This window comes from Pogoniulus pusillus, chromosome 10 (assembly GCF_015220805.1).
Source record: "Pogoniulus pusillus isolate bPogPus1 chromosome 10, bPogPus1.pri, whole genome shotgun sequence".
Classification (NCBI taxonomy): domain Eukaryota; kingdom Metazoa; phylum Chordata; class Aves; order Piciformes; family Lybiidae; genus Pogoniulus; species Pogoniulus pusillus.
Genome location: NC_087273.1, coordinates 16,462,589 through 16,485,825, shown reverse-complemented (window position 1 = coordinate 16,485,825; position 23,237 = coordinate 16,462,589). Strand labels below are relative to the sequence as shown.

Sequence of the window (23,237 nt, the reverse complement as noted above, 5' to 3'; positions counted from 1 at the left end):
TACTGACAAGGTCTTGTAATGACAGGAAGAGGAGTAATGGGTTTAAACTGGCAGAGGGGAGATTTAAACTGGATGTTACAAAGCAGTTCTTTGCAGTGAGGGTGGTGAGACACTGGCACAGATTGCCCTTGGAGGTGTTAAAGGCCAGGTTGGATGAGGCCTTGAGCGACTTGTTCTAGTGGGAGGTGTCCCTGCCTATGGCAGGGAGTTGGAACTGGATGATCTTTGAGGTCCCATCCAACCTAAACCATTCTATGATTCTATGATTCTTTAAGTCAGAAACTGTCTATTTTTTTCCTAATTGAGAAAGCAGCACCTTCACTAAAATATTTGAGTGAAATGTGGCTTGTTAAGTCTTAATCTATGTGAATATTTTGCATAGCTTTAGGAGATATGACTAGGATTCATCAAAAGAAACTAGCTGAGAACATGTTCAATACAAGGACCTTATTCTTCACATAATGAGCAATTAAGCAGTAGAAGTTTTTTATACCCAGAACGCTGTGAGCATTAAGAGCCAACATAGGTTTGAATCCAGCCTGGCAATTGGATGAAGGAAAAAACCTCATCTGAGGGTCACTGAAAACAGTAGAAACTGTGTCCAGTACCTCGGGGAAGTTGTCTGAAATGTAGCTTTTCAAGGGATAAAAGAATATTTGATGGCTTTGTATCCTTGCATTTTTTTGCTAAGTAGCCATGAGTAGCTGTTGATGACAAGACACCAATTAGATTAACTTTTGATTGGATAAAGTGCTCTTCCTCACCCAGGAATACTAAGTTCTTAGTTCACACTAGAAATATATTAGTGTCTCTGTTGAAAATTAACAAACCCACATTTTCTGTGGTGGTAAATAAGCTGAAAGTTGTGTTCATGCTCTAGGGGAAAGCAACCATTTGTTGATGACTGAGTTAATATTTAGAAGCTGAACAGCACTCTCTAGAATCACTTCTAGATTAACTTTAACCTGTTAGGTTATAGAGGATAGCAGATTGAGACTGGATGTGAGGAACAAGTTCTGCAGCAGGACACGGCTTCAGGCAACCTGCTCTAGTGGAGGATGCCTATGCTGGCTGCAGAGAGGCTGGACAAGATGAGCTTTTGTGGTGCCTTCCAACCCAAACCATTCAATGATTATCTATGATAGCACTTAAAATTCAGCATGCATTCCGTGTTGCTCACTTAGATTGGTAATGTAAGTCAGCGGTAGCCTCTTTTCAATTTCCCTCCTGGATTGATGCCCTCAAGAACATCAGCAGCAAATAGACATGGGAATTTAAAATTTCATTTCTCAGAAAGGGAACTTCTGAAATTCACTTGCTATGAAAATTAATGGTAATGAGTATTTTTGATAATGCAAAAGAGCCTATTTGAGAATGAGTCTTTTCCATTCAGCAATTAATGCAGCAATTAATAAAAGCAGAAAGTTCCTACAAGGATACTGAAAGCCATGAAATACTTATTCTGCTAAATTAATCAGACCTGTTAAATTGAAGAATCTGTTAGAAATCCATTTTACCCCAGCGCTAACACGGTGGGAACACTTGTGATGACTATTTGATAATATGCCATAGGGTGATCATTATTTTGTCAGTCTTGCAAAGTGCAAGATATATTTTGCTTCATTTTTGTAAGGAGAAAGTCCTTAATTAAAGATGACACAATTTTTATTATTCAAGGTAAAGGTTCTTTTTTTCTGGATGTGACTTCTCTCCAAGGTGAGCCTCCTGAAACACTGAAGTAGTTATTTTTATGTGTGTGTCTTTCTGTTCCTGCGCCCTCTTTCTCCACCTCCACACCTTCACCCAACACCTCTACGAAGGTAGTTGTCTCGCTCCTCTTCTGCTGGGGCCGCTGACCAATCGCTAAGTTCATCTCTGTGATCAGATTCTGTTTCAGAAGCATTTGATGCTTCACAATTAGTTCCCAAAGCATAGCCAGGACCACGTCCGCTATGCCCTCTGTTTCTGCAAGGTCAACTTCCGCGTCCAAGTCTTGGACCATCATCAATCACGTACCCTTTTTCTTTATCTGTACGATTTGGTGGTGGCCTAGAAGTAGCTCCAATCTGCCGAAACTGTTCATCAATCTGCAATCTTTCCAAATGCAGCTGGTCCACTTCCTTTAAATAATTAAGATGGTAATCCAGAAGAACAGTTGCATTCGTGATGCTATCCTTGGTTCCCACAAACACAAATGGTACCATTCCCTCCTCCTGTGGAATATTGTTGTCATTTTCAGCCTCAATTCTCACTCTTACAATACCAGATTTGTGCATGATGTCCTGAATCAGTTTTCCATTTTTCCCTATTACTTTTACTACTATATTTCTTGGGACTTGTATGACATCTTCAGCAAATTCAAGGTAAGTTCTTGCCTTTTTCACTGCATCTTGATCCTCTTTGTGATTATGGAATGTGCAAGTATCTTCATCCAGATCAATAGCAGTCACTCCAGAGACCTTTATGGCTTGCTGGATATTAGCACCATGAGTGCCAATGGCCAAACCCATTAAGTCTTCACGTACAACAAACTGTTCATGAAATTGTGATGCGACTTGTCCTAAATATGAATTCAGCCACAGACATTCATGATTATTAAGAGAATCAGGAGAATGGAAGACCTGAAGGAATAAACACAAAGTCAGGGTCTGAAAGCTTGCTTTTAACTTGTATCTAGACAAAGATGCAAAGCCATGTCTCATTAGAGTAGCTTTACCACAGGGTCACAGCAACCTCTAGGCTTTGTGACAATATGTGGTTTATTTATTTCACTTGATAAAGACATCTTTAATTTTCTCTGTTCCAGCGCTCAACTTGTCTTCCACTTCACATAAGGGAGATTTTCTTTCACCCTGTAATTCACACATGCCTAAGTGATACTTCTGAGCAGAGAAGCTCCAGCAAACCCAATAATGAGGAGAGAGGGACCTGCATCAGACATACCTGTCTGGAGATGACTCTGGGGGGGGGTGACAGTTTGTTGTAACTCCCTACCTTGCAGGAAGGCTGATGCTGTTGACCTTGGGCCAGGTGGTCACCTGGGCATGACTGTGAGAACAGCCAGAAGTGGCAGCTATGAAAAGATTTTCTCATACAATGAGTTAATTTAGATTATTAATGAGACTTTTATTTTCATTGAGGACTATTACTACTTTAAACACAAACCTGACTAGCAATGAATTCTTGTCTCTATACATTTGATATATTTCCTTCTGAACAAGACAGGATGTTGAACGTTAGAAGTTTGATACTATGTACCCAATATTAAGCCTCTTTCACAGATGGGAAAACAGTAAAATCATGTCCAAAGCCACACCCAGAAGTTTGCATTTAACCTAGAATTAGAGATTTATGATTATTACTTCACTCCACCAAATTTCTTCATTTTTCTTTTTGTTATATTTAAAGTCACAGAACATAGGATGAAGTAAAAGTAATACTTTTAAATAATAAAAGCCCCCCATCATATTTTCCTTGATCCTCTTGTTGTGTTAAGAAAAAAAAAAAAAAAAAAAAGAAGATTAAAGCAACCAATATTTTTTGCTGGAAGGGTAGAATGACAGAAATTATGAAACAGAAATCAAATTTAAAAATGGTTCATCTTCATCACATCATTCAATGCTGTTAAGCGTAAAGATAGATGAGGGCCCTGAATGGAAATCAAAACTAATAATTGCAGAGGTTTAAAGTATCCCTCTACAAATGGGGAGGAAAAAAAAAGTGAAATGTTGCTTCTATTACAAACATCTCATTCAACACTAACGTGACTGATACCAAGCAAAGCACTGAATATGGATTTAACAGTACAGAAAATTTCTGTTCTTAATGCATACTCAAACACTGTTTTTCTTGCTTGATGTAAACAGACCAGAACATTCCACAGACAGAGCAGAAGAGGAAGTAAACAGAAATTTCATCCAGTTTTACAGCATAAAAACTGCTCACACATGGGAGAGGCAGGAAAGAGGAGTCTGGTTTTGTCACTCAGATCACAGGGCTGAGAACCAGGGCTGCTCCCCACGACGACCTTCACTGGGATATCAATGTGTGTAGCAGATGGCCACTATCAGCATGTGCTGTACAGTTCTGACACTTCACAATAAGCACAGGTGCCAAATGCCAACCCTCTGTGCTCGTTCTGGGCAGATTTGGCCTCTGGGAATGATCCTGATTTTCTCCAGTCAGAAGAGTCAGCACCAATAGTTTCAGCTGAGTTGTCACCAGAGACTTGGTGTGATACCAACCTCCTCCTTTCTTCATTAGGGGAATTTCATCTGAGCATTAAAATGTGATCATTCTCAAAAACTGAACTGAGCTCTTTACTCTTTCCACCTTCAGATCTCTTGAACACGACTGTCTAAAAGATTTAGCCTGAGGGAGCTGGGACTCTTTAGCTTGGAGAAGAGGAGCCTGAGAGGTGACCTCATTAGTGTTTATAAATATGTAAAATGTGAGTGCCAGGAGGCTAGAGCCAGGCTCTGCTCAGTCATGCTCAGTGACAGGACAAGGGGCAATGGGTGGAAACTGAGGCATAGGAAATTCCATGGAAACATGAGGAGGATTATTTTCCCTGTGAGGGTGACAGAACCCTGGAACAGGCTGCCCAGGGATGTTGTGGAGTTTCCCTGTCTGCAGATAGTCAAATCCCTCCTGGATGCATTCCTGTGTGATCTGGTATAGGTGATCCTGCTCTGGCAAAGGGGTTGGACTGGATGAGCTTTCAAGGTCTCTTCCAGCCCCTGACATTCTGTAACTCTGTGATTTTTTTTTTTACCTGAAATCAGATATTATTTTTTCCACGAATATTCTATCAGAAGTGATGCTAGTTTGACACATTAATTCAGTATTGTAACTTTGCAGCACGTTGAGTATGCTCACAAGTTGCTTCTTCAACCCATGGTGACCAATTTTTTTTTCACAACATGTAAGGCAATCATTGAAAACTAAGAATGAAATTATCATCAGTAATGCTTTCAGCAGTATAAAAATGGCTTATTTCACAAGAAGGAAACACAGCTTTTCACTTTCTTACCTTTCTGGCTTACCATAGGGGCCTCGTTTTTTCCCACTGATTTCAATTTTTGGTTCTTACCTTGAAAAAACTTATAAATAATAAACATTCTGGTTACAGGAATTACTACCTCTAGAACCTCTGAAATGCAAAAACTTAATTCTCAATTTCTGTTGAAATATGGTAAGATCCAAAGTTAACCATAATTTTACTGTACTTAATCGCACTTGCAGTTACTCTTGGGAAAGATAAAAGTCAGTAATTACTTTGATAGATGTCTCAATAGCAGTTTTAGTGAAAAACATTATAAAATTCCTGTTTTTCTCTTTGAAATAGAGCCTTCAAGCAGCTATCTTTCCCACTATTCTCTTCGTCCCAAATAATGATTAAAATATACTTAAGCATTTTAGCCAAATCTAGTCCCAGTCCTATGATGAGTAATCTTTACATCCATGAATGATTGCAGATTTAGGACCTTATTATGAATTATGCAAGCAAAATATATTTGCTTTCTATTTTTTTATCCCACTCCCCCCAATACATGTACCTATAATTTTAATGTATAAAGTAAAGGAATAGTAACAGCTTGACACAGCTGAAATTAGTCCTTCACACTATTTAAATTATAGACAGGCAGCTTCATTCCATGGGTTTCTGCCATTTCTCCTGCTTCCCAGGCATATCTGTTCACAAACCTGTTCTCTCACTAATTAAAAGGCAATGAAGTCTGAACCTGCTGATTGTGTGCTGATTACTGAGCTTCTAATTCCTGGATGGCCTTCAACTACCTTTTCTGCCCAGCATTATGAAGTGGAGTTTTGGAGTCCTTTGGCATACAGAAACACACAGACTTAGCAATTCTAAAGCAGCTTAAAAGCAAAATTTCTCCAAATGGCTTTCTAAAAGTGCTACTTAGTCCTTAAATCATGTTGAAGAATCATCTGGGACACAATTTCCATGGAATCATAGAATGGTTTAGGCTGTAAGAAACCTCAAAGATCATCCAGTTCTAAACCCCTGCCACAGTCAAGGACACCTCCCACTAGAACAGGCTGCTCAAGACCTCATCCAGCCTGGCCTTGAACACCTCCAGAGAGGGAGCAGTCACAATCTCCCTGGGCAGCCTGTACTTCTGTCTCACCACCCTCACTGGAAAGAACTTCTTCCTAACATCCAGTTTAAATCTCCCCTCTGCCACTTTAAACCCATTACTCCTCATTCTGTCATTGCAAGACCTTATAAATAGTCCCTCCCCAGCCCTCCTGTAGCCCCCTTCAGATACTGTAAGTCCATTCCAAGGTCTCTTCGAAGACTTCTCTTCTCCAGGATGCCTCCAGGATGTCCTCATAGGAGAGGTTCTCCAGCCCTGTGATCATCTTCGTGGAAGATAGGTAAAGACTATGATGTGGCAAATGATCTGCTAGTAGTTAGTATTACTTGTTCATGTGAACCAATTAAAAGCAGAGCTTACCAAAAAAATATTGTGTTCTGCCCCTCTTGTAACTTTGCAGCTCTGCATGCCATGCTGTCATTTAATCTTTCCTCTTACAACCTTTCCATACACATGCTCTCAGGAGCAGTATTCACACCTCTGTTGATGTGCATGAAGTCATTTACACGATTCTGGTTCTATGTGGTCTGTAGCACTGTGGACAAACTCAAGCCACAGGTACTGAAGTCTTTCACCAGTGTTATCATGGTAATAACAGCAGCACTTTGACATCTCAGAATGAAAAGCAAGTATCAAGTTTTTGTGGTGCCTGAATTAAAAATATTTCTTTGTTTTAGAAAGGTAGAATATAAAATAATTTGTAGCTAGCTCCAAGTGCAGCTGGATTTTCTCCAAAACCCAGTACATTCATCCTGTATTTTGTCCTTTGCATTTCAGGAAAAGTCAGAAGCTTGCCTGCCAACAACAGTATAGTGCTTCAGATGTATGATTCCATCCTCCAAAGAGCAGCAATGTGTCACCTGAATTCAGTGCTGTGTGCCTGTGTCCTGGGTATGGGTGTCAAGTGTGTAGTGCTTGAGGGGAAGCCAAACCTGCCCATCACATCTCTGTTACCTTGAGTACAGGCTCAAATCAACACTCTGTGAACTGTCCTCTTTCCTCTCCAGTCCATCCATTTCTGTGATTCACACAGAATCATGGAGTCACGGAATGATAGAGGTTGGAAGGGACCTCTGGAGATCATCTAGTCCAACCCTCTGCTAAAGGAGGTTCACCTAGAGCAGGTTGCACAGGATGGCATCCAGATGGGCTTTGAACGACTCCAGAGACGGAGACTCCACCACCTCTCTGGGCAGACTACTCCAGTACTCCACCACCCTCAACATAAGGAAGTTCCTCCTCATGTTTGGATGGAATTTCCTATGCTCAAGTTTGTACCCATTACCTCTTGTTCTGTCACTGGGCACCAGTGAAAAAAGATTTGCCTCATTGTCCTGACATCTACCCTTTAAATATTTATAAGTGTTTATGATATCTTCCCTTTGTCTTCTCTTCTCCAGACTGAAAAGCACCAAGTTCCTCAGTCCTTCATCACAAGGCACGTGTTCTGGTCCACTAATCACCTCCCTAGCCCTTTGTTGTACCCTTTCAAGCAATAACTTCACCTTCCTGAACTGGGGAGCCCAGAGCTGGACACAGATATGCATAGAGCTGGACTCTTCTCTGAAACAACCCAAGATGTTGTATCTTACATACTATTAGTCTTTGACCCAAAAGGACTAAGTATTTTGGTTTCTAGCCTCTCTGGTGGGTTGGAAACTTCCTCTCCCTACCCCAGTTGGAATTTAACAGCCCAGAAGGATTGGAAGTAAGCTAAAGCTCTATTTACAGCAAAGCTAAATTTACAGGCATATATACAATATATATTTACAGGTATTTACAATTAGATAGAATTGAGAAATAACACAGAAATCAAATCATCTTCTCCCAAACAAAGCAAGCCCAGAAGAGGCCAACATCACTTTATCTCTCCCCAGACAGAAAACAACCAGCAGAACCTACCTGTTACCTGATCAGCCAGGGTTAGTGGAGGAGATTAGAGAGAGAAGCAAAGGGATCCAGTGCCCAAGAGCTAAGAACAAATTGTTTATACATTGTTTTTTTATAACTATTAGCAACCAATGAATGATACAGACTTTATCATTATTATTCTTTCACAACCAATGCCCTGCTCATTCAGATTGTGTACCAATTTCTCTTATTAGATTAATCTAGTAAGCCTTAAACTATCATAGCCTCCTGGAAGACAGGAAAGGAAAACTTTGGCTTGCTTTGTGGATGTGTAAACAAGAACTAAGGTATTTATAATTCATTTTCTCTTGCTGTGAGACGTCATGATTTGCTAAACCTGGACAAAAGCAAACATGCTGTGTAATGTGCACCTCCTTCCCTTGGAGGTTGTTGTCTGTAAATGGATACAGATAAAGTAATCTGGGTTGTCATGGCATCACCTCTTATTAAATGATATAATAGGCAACTGTATACTGGAACAATGTGTCTACAATCTGTCAAATGTCTTAGAATCAGAATTAATCATATTAATACTTTTTTTCCCCAACAACAAAATGGTGATGTCCAGAGGGATATGTTCTTTGCAAGCATGTTAAAAGTCTATGCCAGATGCTTTATTCCTTTAACATTTGCAAAGTTTTTGTTTCTGTTCTCATGAGTCCTGCTGTTTTGTTTAAGGCTGGAAAGGGTAAATGTTGGTGAAAAGTCATTTGCATCAAAAATACCAAGCTGATCACAAAGTAATCTAAGAACAAACACCCAAGACTCCAGAACACATATCTAGGTATATTCTGGTTTAGCGTATATTAAATGATGACCCAAACCATGCTTTGCTTAGATGCTATATATCACTCTGAAGGGATTATAGAATTTTTGTTTGTTGTTTTTTCCCAGATTGTTATTGGCTGCATTGGAAGATAATTTGCTGCTAAGTCTCTCCCTATGATTCCACTTCTTTGCAAGCAAAATGAAACTAAAACAAGGCTTTTGGTCCAACTAATCTTAAATGTAATCATATAATCAGTCAGGGTTGTAAGAGACCACAAAAATCATAGAGTCAACCAGGTGGGAAGAGATCTGCAAGATCATCCAGTCCAACCTAGCACCCAGCCCTATCCAGTCAGCTAGACCATGACACTAAATGCTTCATCCAATCTTTTCTTGAACACCTTGTGATGGTTTGGGCTCTTACCCACCCCCCCACACTTTGTATTTGCCCCAGCTAACTCTGACGGCCTCTGGGAATATAAATGAAGCAATTTATTTTACAGCAGCAAATATACAAGCAGCTATTTACAATATATACAGTTATATACAGAAATATACAAAGGATAAACAATACAGAAGCACAACTCCCCTCCCAGAAACCTGAGTCCCTAGGAGGGGCTCTCAAACCACCCCAACACCTCCCCTTGCCCTCTCAACCTTACCCCAGTTCTCAGAAAGAAGAGAGGTGCAGCCAAGAGGTTAGGGAGCAAGGTTAGTGGCAGCAAGGCTAATGAGATGCAGCTTCGTTAAAGCCCAGAAGCAAAGTGAGTGACAAAATGGAGAATGTTTTACTTCTTCTTCCCAGAGTTCTCAGCATGACTGTGAGCGAAGAGACACAATTGTTTTCATTTCACTGCCCATTATCTAGTTCTTTTACCAAAACATTCCAGCTTGCTTCAAACTAGCACACACCTCCAGGGACAGCAACTCCACCACCTCTCTGGGCAGCCCAATCCAATGGCAAATCACTCTCCCTGTGAAGAACTTCCTCTTAATGTCCATCCTACACCTCCTCCAGCACAACTTGAGATTGTATGCCCTCGTTCTGTTGCTGGTTGCCTAGCAGGAGAGACTGATCTCCACCTGGCTACAATGTCCGTTCAGATAGTCATAGACAGCATTGAGGTCACCCCTGAACCTCCTCTTCGAGGCCCCTTGCCTGCTTTGTTGCCTTTCTCTGGACACGTTCTAGTATCTCACCATCTCTCTTGAATTGAGGAGCCCAGAAGAGGACACAGTACTCAAGGTGTGGCTTGACCCCCCTGTCATGGGCAGGGACACCTCACACTAGATCAGGCTGTGAGAGCCTCACCCAGCCTGGCCTTAAACACCTCCAGGGATGGGGCTTCCACTACCTCCCTGGGCAACCTGTTCCAGGGTCTCAGCACCTTCATGCTGAAGAACTTCTTTCTAACATCCAATCTGAATCTACCCATTTCTAGCTTTGTTCCATTCCTCCTGGTCCTATCACTGCCTGACAACCTAAAAAGTCCCTCCCCAACTTTCTTGTAGTCCCCATAAAATACTGAAAGGTCACAATAAGATCACCTTGGAGCCTTCTCCTCTCCAGATTGAACAGCCCCAAATCCTTCAGGCTCTCCTCATAATGTTGTAAGAGAGCCTGAATCAAGCAGCTCTCCTAGGTTGTAGGAAATGTTAAAGCTGGTTCAGTGAAGCTGCTAAGCATACAAGAGAAATGATAGTTTATATTGAAAGAGTATGACTACTTCATTGACAAAGAGAGCAAAGTGATGTAAAATGCAGAGCAATTTGATAGGAATACCCAGAGACAAATGGCAGAGTTTGAGAGTTTACCACATGAACTAGGAGATAGAGGCAGCAGGTGGCCAGTCTTGGTCTCATGCTCGCAATGTGCCTGCATAAAGTAGCTTGCTCAACAATTAGGTGAAAATAGGTTGTTTTTGTCTCCAGAATAATTGTCTTCTACTGATGTGAGGTATTCCACTGTAAGAACATCAATGCATACCTTGAGAGTTTTTCTTGTTTCCCTTCCAAACCTTTCAACCACAAAACCATTCTCCCTTACTCTTAGTTGGTTACTACGTTCCCAGGGTAGGGTTATGTGGAGTTTCAGTGTGTATTTAAGCTTCAGGGGGCCCAGAAGTACTTCTGTATTCTTTGTGCTTGGGGAATCTGGGAGGTTTGAGCTCCTCAAGGAAAAGGAAGAAAGTTTGTTGCAAAGTATCTTAAAGGGAAGTAGAATGTCATACAGTTAAAATAACAGAGGATTGTATTTATTAATTTAGGATTCGATTTTTGAAGGCATTTTTGCACCTGTAATTCAAACAAAATGCCAAGGCAGAGTAAAAGAGTCAGGTGCTTATTGCCACAGATTTCAGCTGGAGCTGGTTACCGAGAATAAGCATCAGCTGTGCTTGCTCTTTTAATGCCTTCTCATTGGTGGCTGAGCTCCTTTTGAGGTTTGGACCTCAGAGACCCACCTACTACCTTTTTGGTGGCTCCAGTAGCTCTCTCTGTCCTTGTCTTTTCATTGGCATAATGTCTGCTGAGCTGCAGCCTGCCTTTGTGATTCAAAAGCTCTTCGTGGCAAGGGTTTCTTGATGCAGATGAGGCTTTCTCCCAGCGAAGGTACAGGTAATCCTCATTACTGAGATTTCTAGGAGAAAGGGGGTTACTTCAATCCATTAGGTAAGCTGCCCTTCATCATGACTGCAGGGTATGCTTAAGTGAGTGAATGTGGTGTTTGCTTATTTAATATGGCAGAAAGCTTTTTAGAAAGCTAATATTTTACTTCATATTTGATAGCCTAAATTACTGTAAAGGATTTTCTTCTGCATCTTATTCCTTGACTGAAATTCTTCTGTGTTAAGTAAGTGTAACAAACTTGTAAGGACTTCATTGCCTTTCATTCTGTCTGTAATGCTACCCTGCTTAATTCTTCTAATTCAAGTTAATAAACTTGTTCTACAGGTTTTGACCTCTTTGTTTAGTTTATATATGGATTAGGAATATCAAACCATTAAAGTACTTGGTGAGTTATATCTATAATAAGGTAATATATCTTACTTACCTGTCCTTCATTTAATAATATGCAGAGACGGCTTTCAGACTAATATATTCCAAAGATAGTAGTGGAAAATAAGCATGAAAATGTGAAAACATTTTCTAAGGAGATGGGAACCCTGAGTGCTCAGCAAGCTTCAGGAAAAATTAAAACACTGGCTGCTAGTTTAACATAATCTGCAGATGGATTTAGGTAACTCATTGCCTGTTTTAGACAACTGTCAGCATCAGTTATTTCAATGTATAAGTTTAGATAATCTCCTTCAAATGACCTAATTCCTCTATTAAAACAAATGTCTCTGGTGTTAGCATATGCTTAAAAATGCTGTATCATTGTCAGTCCTTATGCTATGATCAGAGTTGCTAAATGGCATGGCGAGCATTGGTGATGAAATACAATTGTGTGAAACAAGGTTAATAGCCTTTTGAAAGGTGTGACACTGAAGCAGAGTTCAGCTATTAAATCCTTTACACTCAGTGGTCAACTGACTCGTGGGATTTCAGCATCCTGCTTTGTCCTCTGAAAGAAATGTATGACCTTGACTTGGAAATATTTCGCTGAACTTTTCATTTGCATGGCTCACTGCTGGAACTTACAACGGAGATAATCCTTCTTCTTTGTTTCTGCCTGAAAAAAACCTTAGTAACGTGGCTTCTTGTGCTTCCATTTTGAGAAATCTGCCTTTCCAACACGATTCTGATCTCAAATAATCCATTACTACTTTGTTGTCACTGAGGCTTTTGTGAGCAGCAACTATGCAACGATATGTTTGTGTTCTGCTGCTTCAACCTCTGATGCTTACATTGCTTCTGCTGAGCATATTCTTCAAGAATATGTTGATTAACTCAATTTGCTGGACTGAAGTCTTGGAAGTACATCTTTCTGTGCCCTGGACAAGTCCAATTAACTGCAGCAGCTTGTACTTAGGCTTACTGTTGCAGAGGGGAAATTAATTGATGTGAGGTGATATTTTTCAAACTTACTGTTGTTTATTACTGTTGCTGTTCAGAACTCTCACGATCCCTGATCACTAATTTAAATAATATTTTGGTTCTTACACGGTTATGGAAACATTCTATGGGTATAATCTATGTCTAATATAACCAGTGAAATATATAAACATTAATTGAACTGGAAGAGGCTATTCCTGCGGTCAGTGCCACTTGCAGTCAAATATGCCATTTGCCCAGTAGCTGGGCCCAAGCTCTTCCTGCTCTATGGCAGAAGGCAGTAGAGAATTACAAAGAGGCATTGAAGCATTTACTCTCAGATTATTACCCTTGCAGGGGCTAGCCACAGTCCAGACAGTGCCCAAATACTTTCAGAGGACTCTGTCTTGTTGGATGTTGAGGCTTGAATCTTCCTGGCTTCCGGGGAAAGGATGCAGACAATCTCTGGCCTTGTTCTCCTGGCTGCTTCTGGATGATCTGTGTATATGTCCAGGAATTCTATGCAGGACCTTCAGGTGCAGAGGCAGATGCTGTGCAGTCTCAGCACGGTGTCACGTTGGCCACACAGGCCCATTGCATGCAGACATCCAGGGTCTGCTCCTGGTAACTGGCAGCAGTGGAGTTTAGCAGGCAGCAATAAGGCAGTGTGCAAGAGCAGCAGGGCTGGGCACAGCAGAGAGAGCAGGCAAAGAGCAGGGAAGGAAAGCAGGGAAGCCAAAGCAGGTTGTTCACCTGCCTATCTCCTTTTATCAATGTGGGCCAAGATTAATTGCCCTTTGGACACAAGAATGGCCAATGAGGATGGCAGTTAGCCAAACCAGACCATATTAGGCAGGGTCCACAGGCCTGGTTCCCCCAAATATGGGAAGAGCACAGGCCTTGCACCCGGTAGGCCATAAGCTAGGCATGGGGGCTTACACAACTGCGTTACACAACCTGGGCAGGCCAAACTTTACTGCACCAGGCCCTTTGTGTCCCTTTGATAGGTAAGCATGTATAAGCCTCTTTTGTGCCAATGGGCCCTCCATGACACTCACCTCTGTAGGCATGGTTTTGTGTCATTCTTGAGCTTCTTGTTCTAAAACACTTGTATGTGTGGAGCAGCTGTTCATCTCATGCTAGAAGATAGTGAATTTACTAGTGAATGGAGTTTCCATATGCCTAGAAAGCTGCAAAGATAATACTTCAGCATTAGAAGAACACTTCTCCCTGCTGTAACTGCATGTCTGTTAGATGTAGATTCATGACACCATTTCTCCACAAATCTTGTACTGACAGAGATACAGAAACGTGGAACATTATGTTGATTGAGGAGCACCATAGAGTATAACTGTGATTCACACCAGCAAAGTGACCCTCTCAATGACCTATTCCACAAGGATTGAACCAAAAGCAGATCTGCTCACCTTGCACAGATTTAACTCCTGTGGTGGTTAGGGGTGTTGCCCCCCCCAATAAACATCCACCCAGATTAAACTCAGCTGTCTGGAAATTAAGGAGTGAAGCTTTATGTTTTTGCAGCTTAGCACAATTTGCAAGCATATATACCAATATTTACAACTATATACAGTAATATACAAGTTAAAAGTAATACAGAAATACAAGATTCCTTCCAGAAGCCAGAGTGCCCAGGAGGGGCTCCCAACCACCTTTTCACCCCCTCCCTTATCTCAAAGTCACCTTATGTGCAAGGTGATCTGGAAAGGTCAGCAAGAGGTATTAGAAGCAGAATGACTTAGCTGGGAAATGTGCAGGTTCAGACAGAAGAGTTAATATGTCAAAAGCCAGGTGGAGACTGTCTTTTGCATCCTGTAAAAGCACTATGGTGCTATCAACTTTCCCAAGTAGAATCCTACTCAAATCCACAAAAGTCTAAAGATTAATTTTCTAGATTCATTTTTTTTTTTTTAAATTCAACTCTTGGTGTGATTTGATTTCTTTCAAGTTTATCACAAGACCAAATTTTGCTAACCTGATTACTCAGAGGAAATCAGTAGACCATTGAATGAGTTTATAGTGAGGGTGGTGAGGTGCTGGAACAGGTTGCCCAGGAAGGTAATGAAAATTACCTACCCAGAGGTATTAAGGCCAAGATGATTGAGGCCTTGAGCAACCTGAGCTAGTGGAAGGTGTCCCTGCCCATGCCAGGAGGGGTTGGAACTAGTTGATTTTTAATATTCTTTCCAATCTAATCTATTTTATGAATTCTCTGACCAGATTAGATATTTCTCTGGAGCGGACGCGTTGCTTTTTAAATACATTGCTCTTGAATGAATATTTATTAATACATATATATAATATTTACCATCTTGCAATTCAGAGAGCTCAAAAAGGAACTTTTTAATCTGCAGTAGCTATTATAGAGATGTGAATGATTGAAATGCTGTGATGATTTGCAACCATAACTGATCATTACTCAAAGTAAAACATGATTTTCTGGAATGTTAGATATTTGTCTGAAACCTAGCTGGAATTTGCAGACTATCATTTCCTCACAAATAATTTGTATTGTGCTCAGCATAAACAGCTTATTAGAAGTCTCTGCCAGCATTTATGATGAGTTAAAACACAACCTGAAACAAGGTGATGCCAGATGTGTTCACATTGCTAGATGTGTTTGAGTGCAGTGTTATCTCCTTGTGGGTGAGGCTGTGATGGCTCTTCTCTGTATAAAAAACACAGAGAAGATAAATCTGATAAATGTGTCTTGAGTTTTCCTCTCTAGACTTCACTCTGCCTTTATACTTGTATGTAAATGCCATCAATGGCTCTTCAGTATCAAGTGGTTGACTTGAAAATTAGAAATAGGGTTGTATATCCACATCAAAGTCCACGTTAATTTTTAGTATCTGGAGTCTTTTTAATTAAGCTACAATCCATGTCATGCACCTTGATTAAAATAAAATAAAAAAAAAAACAAAAAACAAAAACAAACAAACAACAAGAGTTAATGCTTGATTCTCACTCAGAATTTCATCACTTTTTCCTTAAAGACATGACAACTGTCTTGGTGTTTGTATTTGGTCTGGCAAGGCTTTGCTGTTGGAAGAGCATAGCTTGACCAGTTCCACTGTTTAGAGGGGGGGATCTGGCACTGCTTCCAGTGTGCAAGATGAGGTGCTTGAATGTGTCCAGAGAAGGGCACCAAGGCTGGTGACAGCCCTATGAGGAGCAGCTGAGGGAGCTGAAAGTGTTCAGCCTGGAGAAGAGGAGGCTCAAGACATCATTGCTGTCTACAACTACCTGAAGGGGGGTTGTAGCCAGATGGGGTTGGTCTCTTCTCCCAGGCAACCAGCAACAGATCAAGGAGACACCGTCTCAAGTTGTGCCAGGGGAGGTATAGTCTGGATGTTAGGAGGAAGCTCTTGACAGAGAGAGTGATTGGCATTGGAATGGGCTGCCCAGGGAGGTGGTGGAGTCACCATCCCTGGAGGTGTTTAAGAGGAGGCTGGCTGAGGCACTTAGTGCCATGGTTTAGTTAATTAGAGGGGTTAGGTGATAGGTTGGACTGGATGATCTTGCAGGTCTATTCCAACCTGGTTAATTCTGTGATTCTGTGAAAAGAGATCCAAGAAAATACATTCATGAAAGAAAGGAAGATGAATTTTGTATTGCTTGAGCTGCTGACTGAGCCCTTGAAAGATGCTTTAAAATATGTGTGTAGCACTTGCTGGAATTCAAGCTCCAGTGCTTAAAAAAAGGCTCTGGCTAGTCCTGTACTCTTTAAAGAGCAGTCACTATGCTGGGTGGACATGAATAAAAAATAGCACCAGGTGAAAGAGCTCCTGATCAACATTTTTAAAGTTGAAGTTATTTACTTGGATAGCTAATAAAATACCAGTAACATCCTGAAATAATGAAATATTTTATTAGTCAAGGTTCAGCAGAATTGCCTCAGTGCTATTAAAAATATTTGTGAAATGAATTTGAAGGACATCATGGCCCATTAATGTCATCTCTTCTGACATATCAGGATGCTATGCTGGAATCTAATGTTACAAAACCTATCAGCTAATGCTAGAACTAGAGAACTTCCTCTTAGCTGGATTCAAGGAGAGTTATGTAGGTGAGCTGGCTTCAGAGAACAAGAAAAAGAAAGATTGCTCTAGAAATGTGTAACTCTCTTCACGCTCTGTATGTACTAATATGTTTTAAATAGGAAGAGAAAAAAACTATTAAATATAATAAGGAGGATCACATTAAAACATGAATTGTATTATTCTGAGGACCAAAGACACTTTGAAAGTGTTAAATAGTAGATTTTGCTTACTTATTGCCAAATATGTAGGGATAGAATGCTTACTACAGTGCAGCATTTAATTCACCTTGCTGATTTGCTACATAACTCCCTTCTATATTATAGAATCAACCAGGTTGGAAGAGACCTGCAAGATCACCCAGCCCTATCCAATCAAGTAGACCATGGCACTAAGTGCCTCAGCCAGGCTTTTCTTGAACACCTCCAGGGACGATGACTCCACCACCTCCCTGGGCAGCCCATTCCAATGGCAAATCATTCTCTCTGTGAAGAATTTCCCCCTAATACCCAGACTATACCTCCCTGGGCACAACATGAGACTGTATCCTCTTGTTCTGTTGCTGGTTGCCTGGCAGGAGAGACCAACCCCACCTGACTACACATTCCCTTCAGGTAGTTGTAGACAGCAATGAGGTCTCCCCTGAGCCTTCTCTTCTCCAGGCTAAGCACCCCCAGCTCCCTCAGCCTCTCCTCACAGGGCTGTGCTCCATCCATTTCACCATCCATTCTCTGAACACATTCCAGTACCTCAACATCTCTCTTGAATTGTGGAGCCCAAACCAGGATGCAATACTCAAGGTGTGGCTGAATACAAGGGAAGAATAACCTCCATTGCCCTGCTGGCCACACTGCTCCTGATCCAAGCCAGGATGCCACTGGGTTTCCTGCACACACTACTGGCTCATGTTCGGTTACTATCTACCAGTACCTCCAGGTCCCTTTCTGCCTGGCTGCTCTCCAGCCACTTTGTCCCCAACCTGCAGAGCTGCTTGGGGTGGCTGTGGCCAAACTGTAGAACCCTGCATTTAGCCTTGCTGAATCTCATCCCATTGGCCTCTGTCCACCCATCCAGCCTGCCAAGCTCCCTCTGCAGGGCTCACCTACCCTCCAACACAGTGGACCAGCTTGGTATCATCTGCAAATTTACTGATGGACTCAATCCTCTGGTCCAGATCATCAATAAAGATACTGAACAGGATCGGGACCAGCATTGATGCCTAGGGGACATCACTGTTGACTGCAGTATGTGATTCAACCTCAGGAAAATAATACAGAGTAAATATCACAGTGTTCTATGGGGAAGCAGATGCTGAACCAGAAAACTTATTTTTTCTCCCTGGTTTTCATTTGTTTTCCTGTCTTTGTCTTGCACATCATCAGTCTGCACAAGGTTGTCCCATTTCACAAGTACAAAATGCTTCTCATTATTGCTGTGTTGGGACAGCTTTCTGCTGACCATGGGCACAAAAAGAATCTGGCATAGGACAGGGGATGTGCTGGATGCTGGGGAAGGGGCTCATGACAGCCAGGGAGAGGTTTCAGTGCTGAGGGTGGGTTGAAACCAGAAGAGCTGCCACCTCCATGCCCCTCTCCATGACTTGGGAGAAACTCTGAACACCTCTCTGGAGACATCGTAATTAGGGCTGAAATGTCACTGAGATTATGTTGGAGATGATATACCTTCTGGAAGCATTTTAGGCTTCATTTTGCCACTGTTATTAATCTAGATATTTTTTTTCCCCCAGAAGGGGAATATTTCACTTGAGCAGGATTATTAGTTTGAAGGAATGTTGCTTCACACAAGTGGTCCTGTTTAAATAAACTCTGTTTGACAGTGAAGGCTCTGGTGTGTTCCTGTGCTTCCTGAGACTGTACAGGGATAGATCTGTCTGGGCTATTTCCAGTTCTTCCTGTCAGATTAATTTCAAGGAGTCAGAAGCATTAACAAGTCCTTCCCTTGAAGAGTACTGGCAAGGATCTCTGTCTCTCCCCTCTTCCTTGCCTTTAATCATACCCGAGGCCTTAGGAGAAAGCTCATGGACCACTAATGCTGACCTGATATACCAAACTGATAGTATTGCTGAATTATCTGTGCCACAGTCAGGAGGGGAAAAGGTCTGCTGGATAACAGAGCCTTCATCTCTGCTGACAGGTCCTGTAATGTGTGAAGGAAAGGGATGTTTTCACCAAAGGTAGGGACTTTGTGGAAGTATGCAGAACAGGGAAGAGAAAGGAGTTGCGTATGTTAGGATCTTGTGATGTGGAGCATGAAGCACTTAAACATAGGACTTAATTAGTTTTAAGACTTGATGCAAAAAGAAATAATGGCTGCCTCTTGATGTGCTGCTTTCTCCTTCTGGAGATCACAGCTATGCCACAAACTCATCTGAAGCATATGTAACTTTTCCCATTAGTTTAGACTCTCCCGCAGCATGTGCAGATGTGTATGCAGAGCAGCCAGGAGGGTCAGCTGTAAGCTGTGTATTCCATGGGAACATTTGTTATGCTGTGAAGTAGTAACCTATACCATGAAATAGGCTTTATTTTGAATTCAATCCATACATGTTAACTACAACTGCAATACTCTTTCTGTAGGCACTTAGCAGTTAGAAAATCTTCTTTATGTCAGATGTTGTATAAATTACCAAGTGTTTTGAAATGGCTCTGCTTGGTTCAAAGCTATTTTGCTGACTCCCTCCTATCCAAGGTGTTCCTATGCTGATAGCATCTTGTTTTCTGAAGTGAATTTCTTGTAAAAAGATTGTGTCAGCTCTTTCTGTTTCGACAGGTTTTTTTGTGGTTATAACTTTGAGCCATTTATGTTCCCCATTACAAATTCAATTATTTGATTTGCCATCATTCACCTCTGTAGTATTTGGCTATTTGATGTACTATACAATGTCATTGCCAAGATTTAATGCAACTATAAAAAGTCTAGCATATTCTAAAGCTATTTTGTTTAGAGATGTTGGTTTCAAAGAAGTTAATATATCAATATAGCCCTGAGAAACCTACTAAAAGAGTTTGCATATTTCCACACTTTAGCTTGAGCCCAGTTTCTCTCTAATAGGTTCTCATAGTTTCTTATTTTGCCAATAAATTGCTTGGCAATAAAAATATAATTATTTGCTACAAAGAGGGAAGAAGGAAGGTTGCAGTCACGGTAACAATCAGCACAGTTGGATAAACTGGTATGATGAACAAGAGAGATTGGCAGGGAGCAAATTTTTCTTCCCTTTCATGGGATGCAAATACAAAAAATAAAGGGTGGTGTTTTGACGTGGGGGTTTTTTTTGGCCTTGAAAAATTCCATTACTGACCAGTCAATGTATCTAAATCTTCCTGGCTGATGGGATCTGACAAGATCGCAGCCTGTGGGAATATGGCTGCAGGCCAGTAATTTTTGTTGTTCTTGTCAGGCATACTCCAAAGGGTAAGGCCATCTGCTTTCCAGCAATTAGGTGCTCCCTTTTCAATTGTAATATACTGTGAGTTTGGTAATTTATTCATCCCAGGGTAAACAATGTGCACACTTGCAGTATGGTGGAAGAGAAGAGAGTTAAACCTGGCAGAGGAATAAATAACTCTGCTGTCCCTTGTCTGGACCACACAGGTCCCCATCAGCTCACTCTTATTGTGTCTCTGAATGAGATTGTCTTCCCACCTCCGCCCACTCCTGCTTTGGCATGGAAAACGAAGCTATTATTTCCCAGCTCTCTGTTTACTTGGTTTAAATGTTTTAAATAGCCCATGAAGACCTAGGTAGAGAATGAGATTCAAGATGTTTTTCTGACTAGTAGAGGTGAAAGGAACACAGAGCAGATAGAACACAACTGGTTTAAAAAAGACAGTGGACATGTGGCCAAATGAAGTGAAAAAATGAGACTCTGGTAGTGAACACCATCATTCAATAAATAAGAACTGGTGCAATTGTCTAGCAAAAAGACACAGGCTTTGGATTACACCAAGGGTGAGTTTTACATGGTGCATAACCATGTCCTCTCCTGCAGGTGGTTGTTTCCAGCAGTGCTGCATATGAGTACCAATTCCTGCAGTCTTCTCTTCAGGCAGGAGCAACCTAGTGGGTGTGCAGATGCTGTAAAGATGCTGGTACAGGTTGCAGACCAAGCCTGGACACTGAAAGGAGGAAACACACACAGCTAAGCCTGCTCAAACCTGCAAGGAAGGAGCAAGGACCCACCACAACACTGTATGCATCTGGATAAGCCCTCAGGATAGTGCTGGTTTGCTTTAACCCTTCCACCCATATTCTTCTGAAGAAAGGAAGGCTGATGGTGTCAACCTTGGGACATTGGGAAGGTGAGCTTGACATCAAACAAAAGTGGTAGCTATTGGAATTGTTTCTCGTATAACAATTTCCATTGTCAATTACAAGGCTTTTCTTTACCAGTTAGGGAGAGGTGTTTGTGGTATTGTAACTGAACTACTAATTATTGCTTCTGCCTTTTGATCAGCCTGCTAAAGCATAAACTGGACAACCAGCAGGCTCTTGCCTCCACGTCTATGGTACATCCTCTCTGACCCAGAACAAAGTGGAAGAACTTCCTGGTTTGGTGGGAGTTAATTCCATGTGAGAAAAAGCTTTGGACTGACTTTGAACAACTTAGTGTGGGCAGAGCGAGATTTGAAGATCTCAGACTGTGTAGGGACTATGGAAAAAAAGTAATTTGAAAATTAATGAAATCTCTGGGAATAGGCTGAGTCTGTCCTGTTAACTGTATTTCTATATAAATGATAATTATAAAATTATTAAGGAGTGAGAGGTCAATTAAAAGTTTCTCTGGAGGAAAACTCAGGTTCCAAGTTCTGTCTTTGAGATTTGGACAAAGTCTGATACAAGCCTGACCAGAAGTCTCTGGTTGGCAATAGACTTAGTAAAATTAAAGCAAATGTCATAGCTGATCTGCTTTGAATGCTGGAGAGCCTCAGAAAAGTTTAACACACTTAGACTAAAAACACAAGGATTTTGTCTTGTGTTTAAGATGTTGTCTTGGTTATAGAGTGTAGCTTTCATAAACACACATTGATCAAATTGCACTTGTTGGAACTGGTTTTAGAAAGCATGTATCAGAGAGATAGATGTGACTCTTCCTAGAAATCAGCCTGCAGTTATCATTCACATGCATATGGTAGGAGATATTGAAGGAGCGAGTTGGGAACTAAAAATATCACAGGACATTGATCAGAATTAAGAAGATCAGTTCCAACAGAACAGGTCCTAGAAATTAGAGTGCTCCTGGGAGAAATTAGAAATACTTGGTCACCACAGAAGTCAATATGTTAGACCCTGTGCTTGTGTAGATTAGCATTGAAATCAATAAAGCTCTTAGAGTTTGTCACAGCTCTTGGTGGTGTTAAATCAGGGTAATATTTATGACAGCACTTTTCTAGTTGTTCTGTCTCTCAGAGATGTGTTGATGGTCAGAAGGGGGTTGTGTGCTGCAGAAATGCATCAAGAAGCATTGGGTGTGAAATTGAGGGGACTAATGGTGAAGATGACACAGTTATAGCTCTACATACTTGATCTGGAAGTACTTCAGTAGCATATTGTCCCATTACTAGACTGAACCTTTAAGAGAGGAGACTGTGCACAGAGCCTTATTGTGGCATTTTCCAGCTGCTGGGAAGTTACATGTTGACATTAATTCCATAGGCTCATGATTTAGCACTCTCTCACACCTGATGTTTTGTACGCACCCCCTGGCAACCATCAATTGCAGTGGAGGCTGGAATTTGTCTTGCTTTAGGTGAAACAAAGTGATATTTACTGAAATATTAAACACAAGAACAGATTGCAAAACCCCAGGCTAGACATCATGAGGAGCTTCAGAGACAACTTCAGGGCATTTTGTTTTCTACTTTACTGCATAAGTAGGATAAGGTAAACACCTACCCTTTATGAGCAAACATTGCTTTATATAAACCCATAGGCAGGAGATATTTACTTACAAAAGAAAGTTAAAACCTGGTAGAAGTGTGATGTGTGTTACCTCTAATGGGAGAGGGAAGATCCAGTTTTGGTTTATAGGATGAACTTGTGTTTCCCACAAATTCTTTGAAAACACACACTTTGCTTTAAAAACAAACAAAAAAACCCCAGACTAACCAAACAAAAAACCACAACCAAAAAAACAAACATCTTTGGTCTAGCTGAATTGAGGTTACAACCCTAAAATGTTTCCTAGCACTAATCTCACATATTGCCAGGGTGATAATAACTTTCTTCAGCTAAGAGCAGTGTAAAGTGAACAGTGAATAGGATTGCTGATCTTTCACTTTTGTTCTTTCAGTCACCTTTTCTGAACATATATGCCATTTAAATCCTAAACTTGGGAAGAAAAACAAAGATTTGTTAACTCAGAGTAGGATTTCCCAAAGAC

The 23,237-nt window shown here is 41.1% G+C and overlaps 1 long non-coding RNA gene and 1 pseudogene across 3 annotated transcripts; one reads left to right on the top strand and one right to left on the bottom strand.

Moving 5' to 3' along the window:
* Positions 1-1,748: 1,748 nt before the first annotated feature.
* On the bottom strand, positions 1,749-5,048 carry LOC135179079 (fragile X messenger ribonucleoprotein 1-like; annotated as a pseudogene).
* A 6,203-nt stretch (positions 5,049-11,251) lies between these two features.
* Positions 11,252-22,198, top strand: LOC135179003 (uncharacterized). 3 transcript variants are annotated; one of them, XR_010303845.1, is made up of 2 exons: positions 11,252-11,411; positions 20,847-22,198. It is a non-coding gene; the product is annotated as an uncharacterized LOC135179003 (long non-coding RNA). The 3 variants fall into 3 exon arrangements; XR_010303843.1 differs by having other exon boundaries at positions 11,252-11,417; XR_010303844.1 differs by having other exon boundaries at positions 11,252-11,471.
* The last annotated feature ends 1,039 nt before the right edge of the window (positions 22,199-23,237 follow it).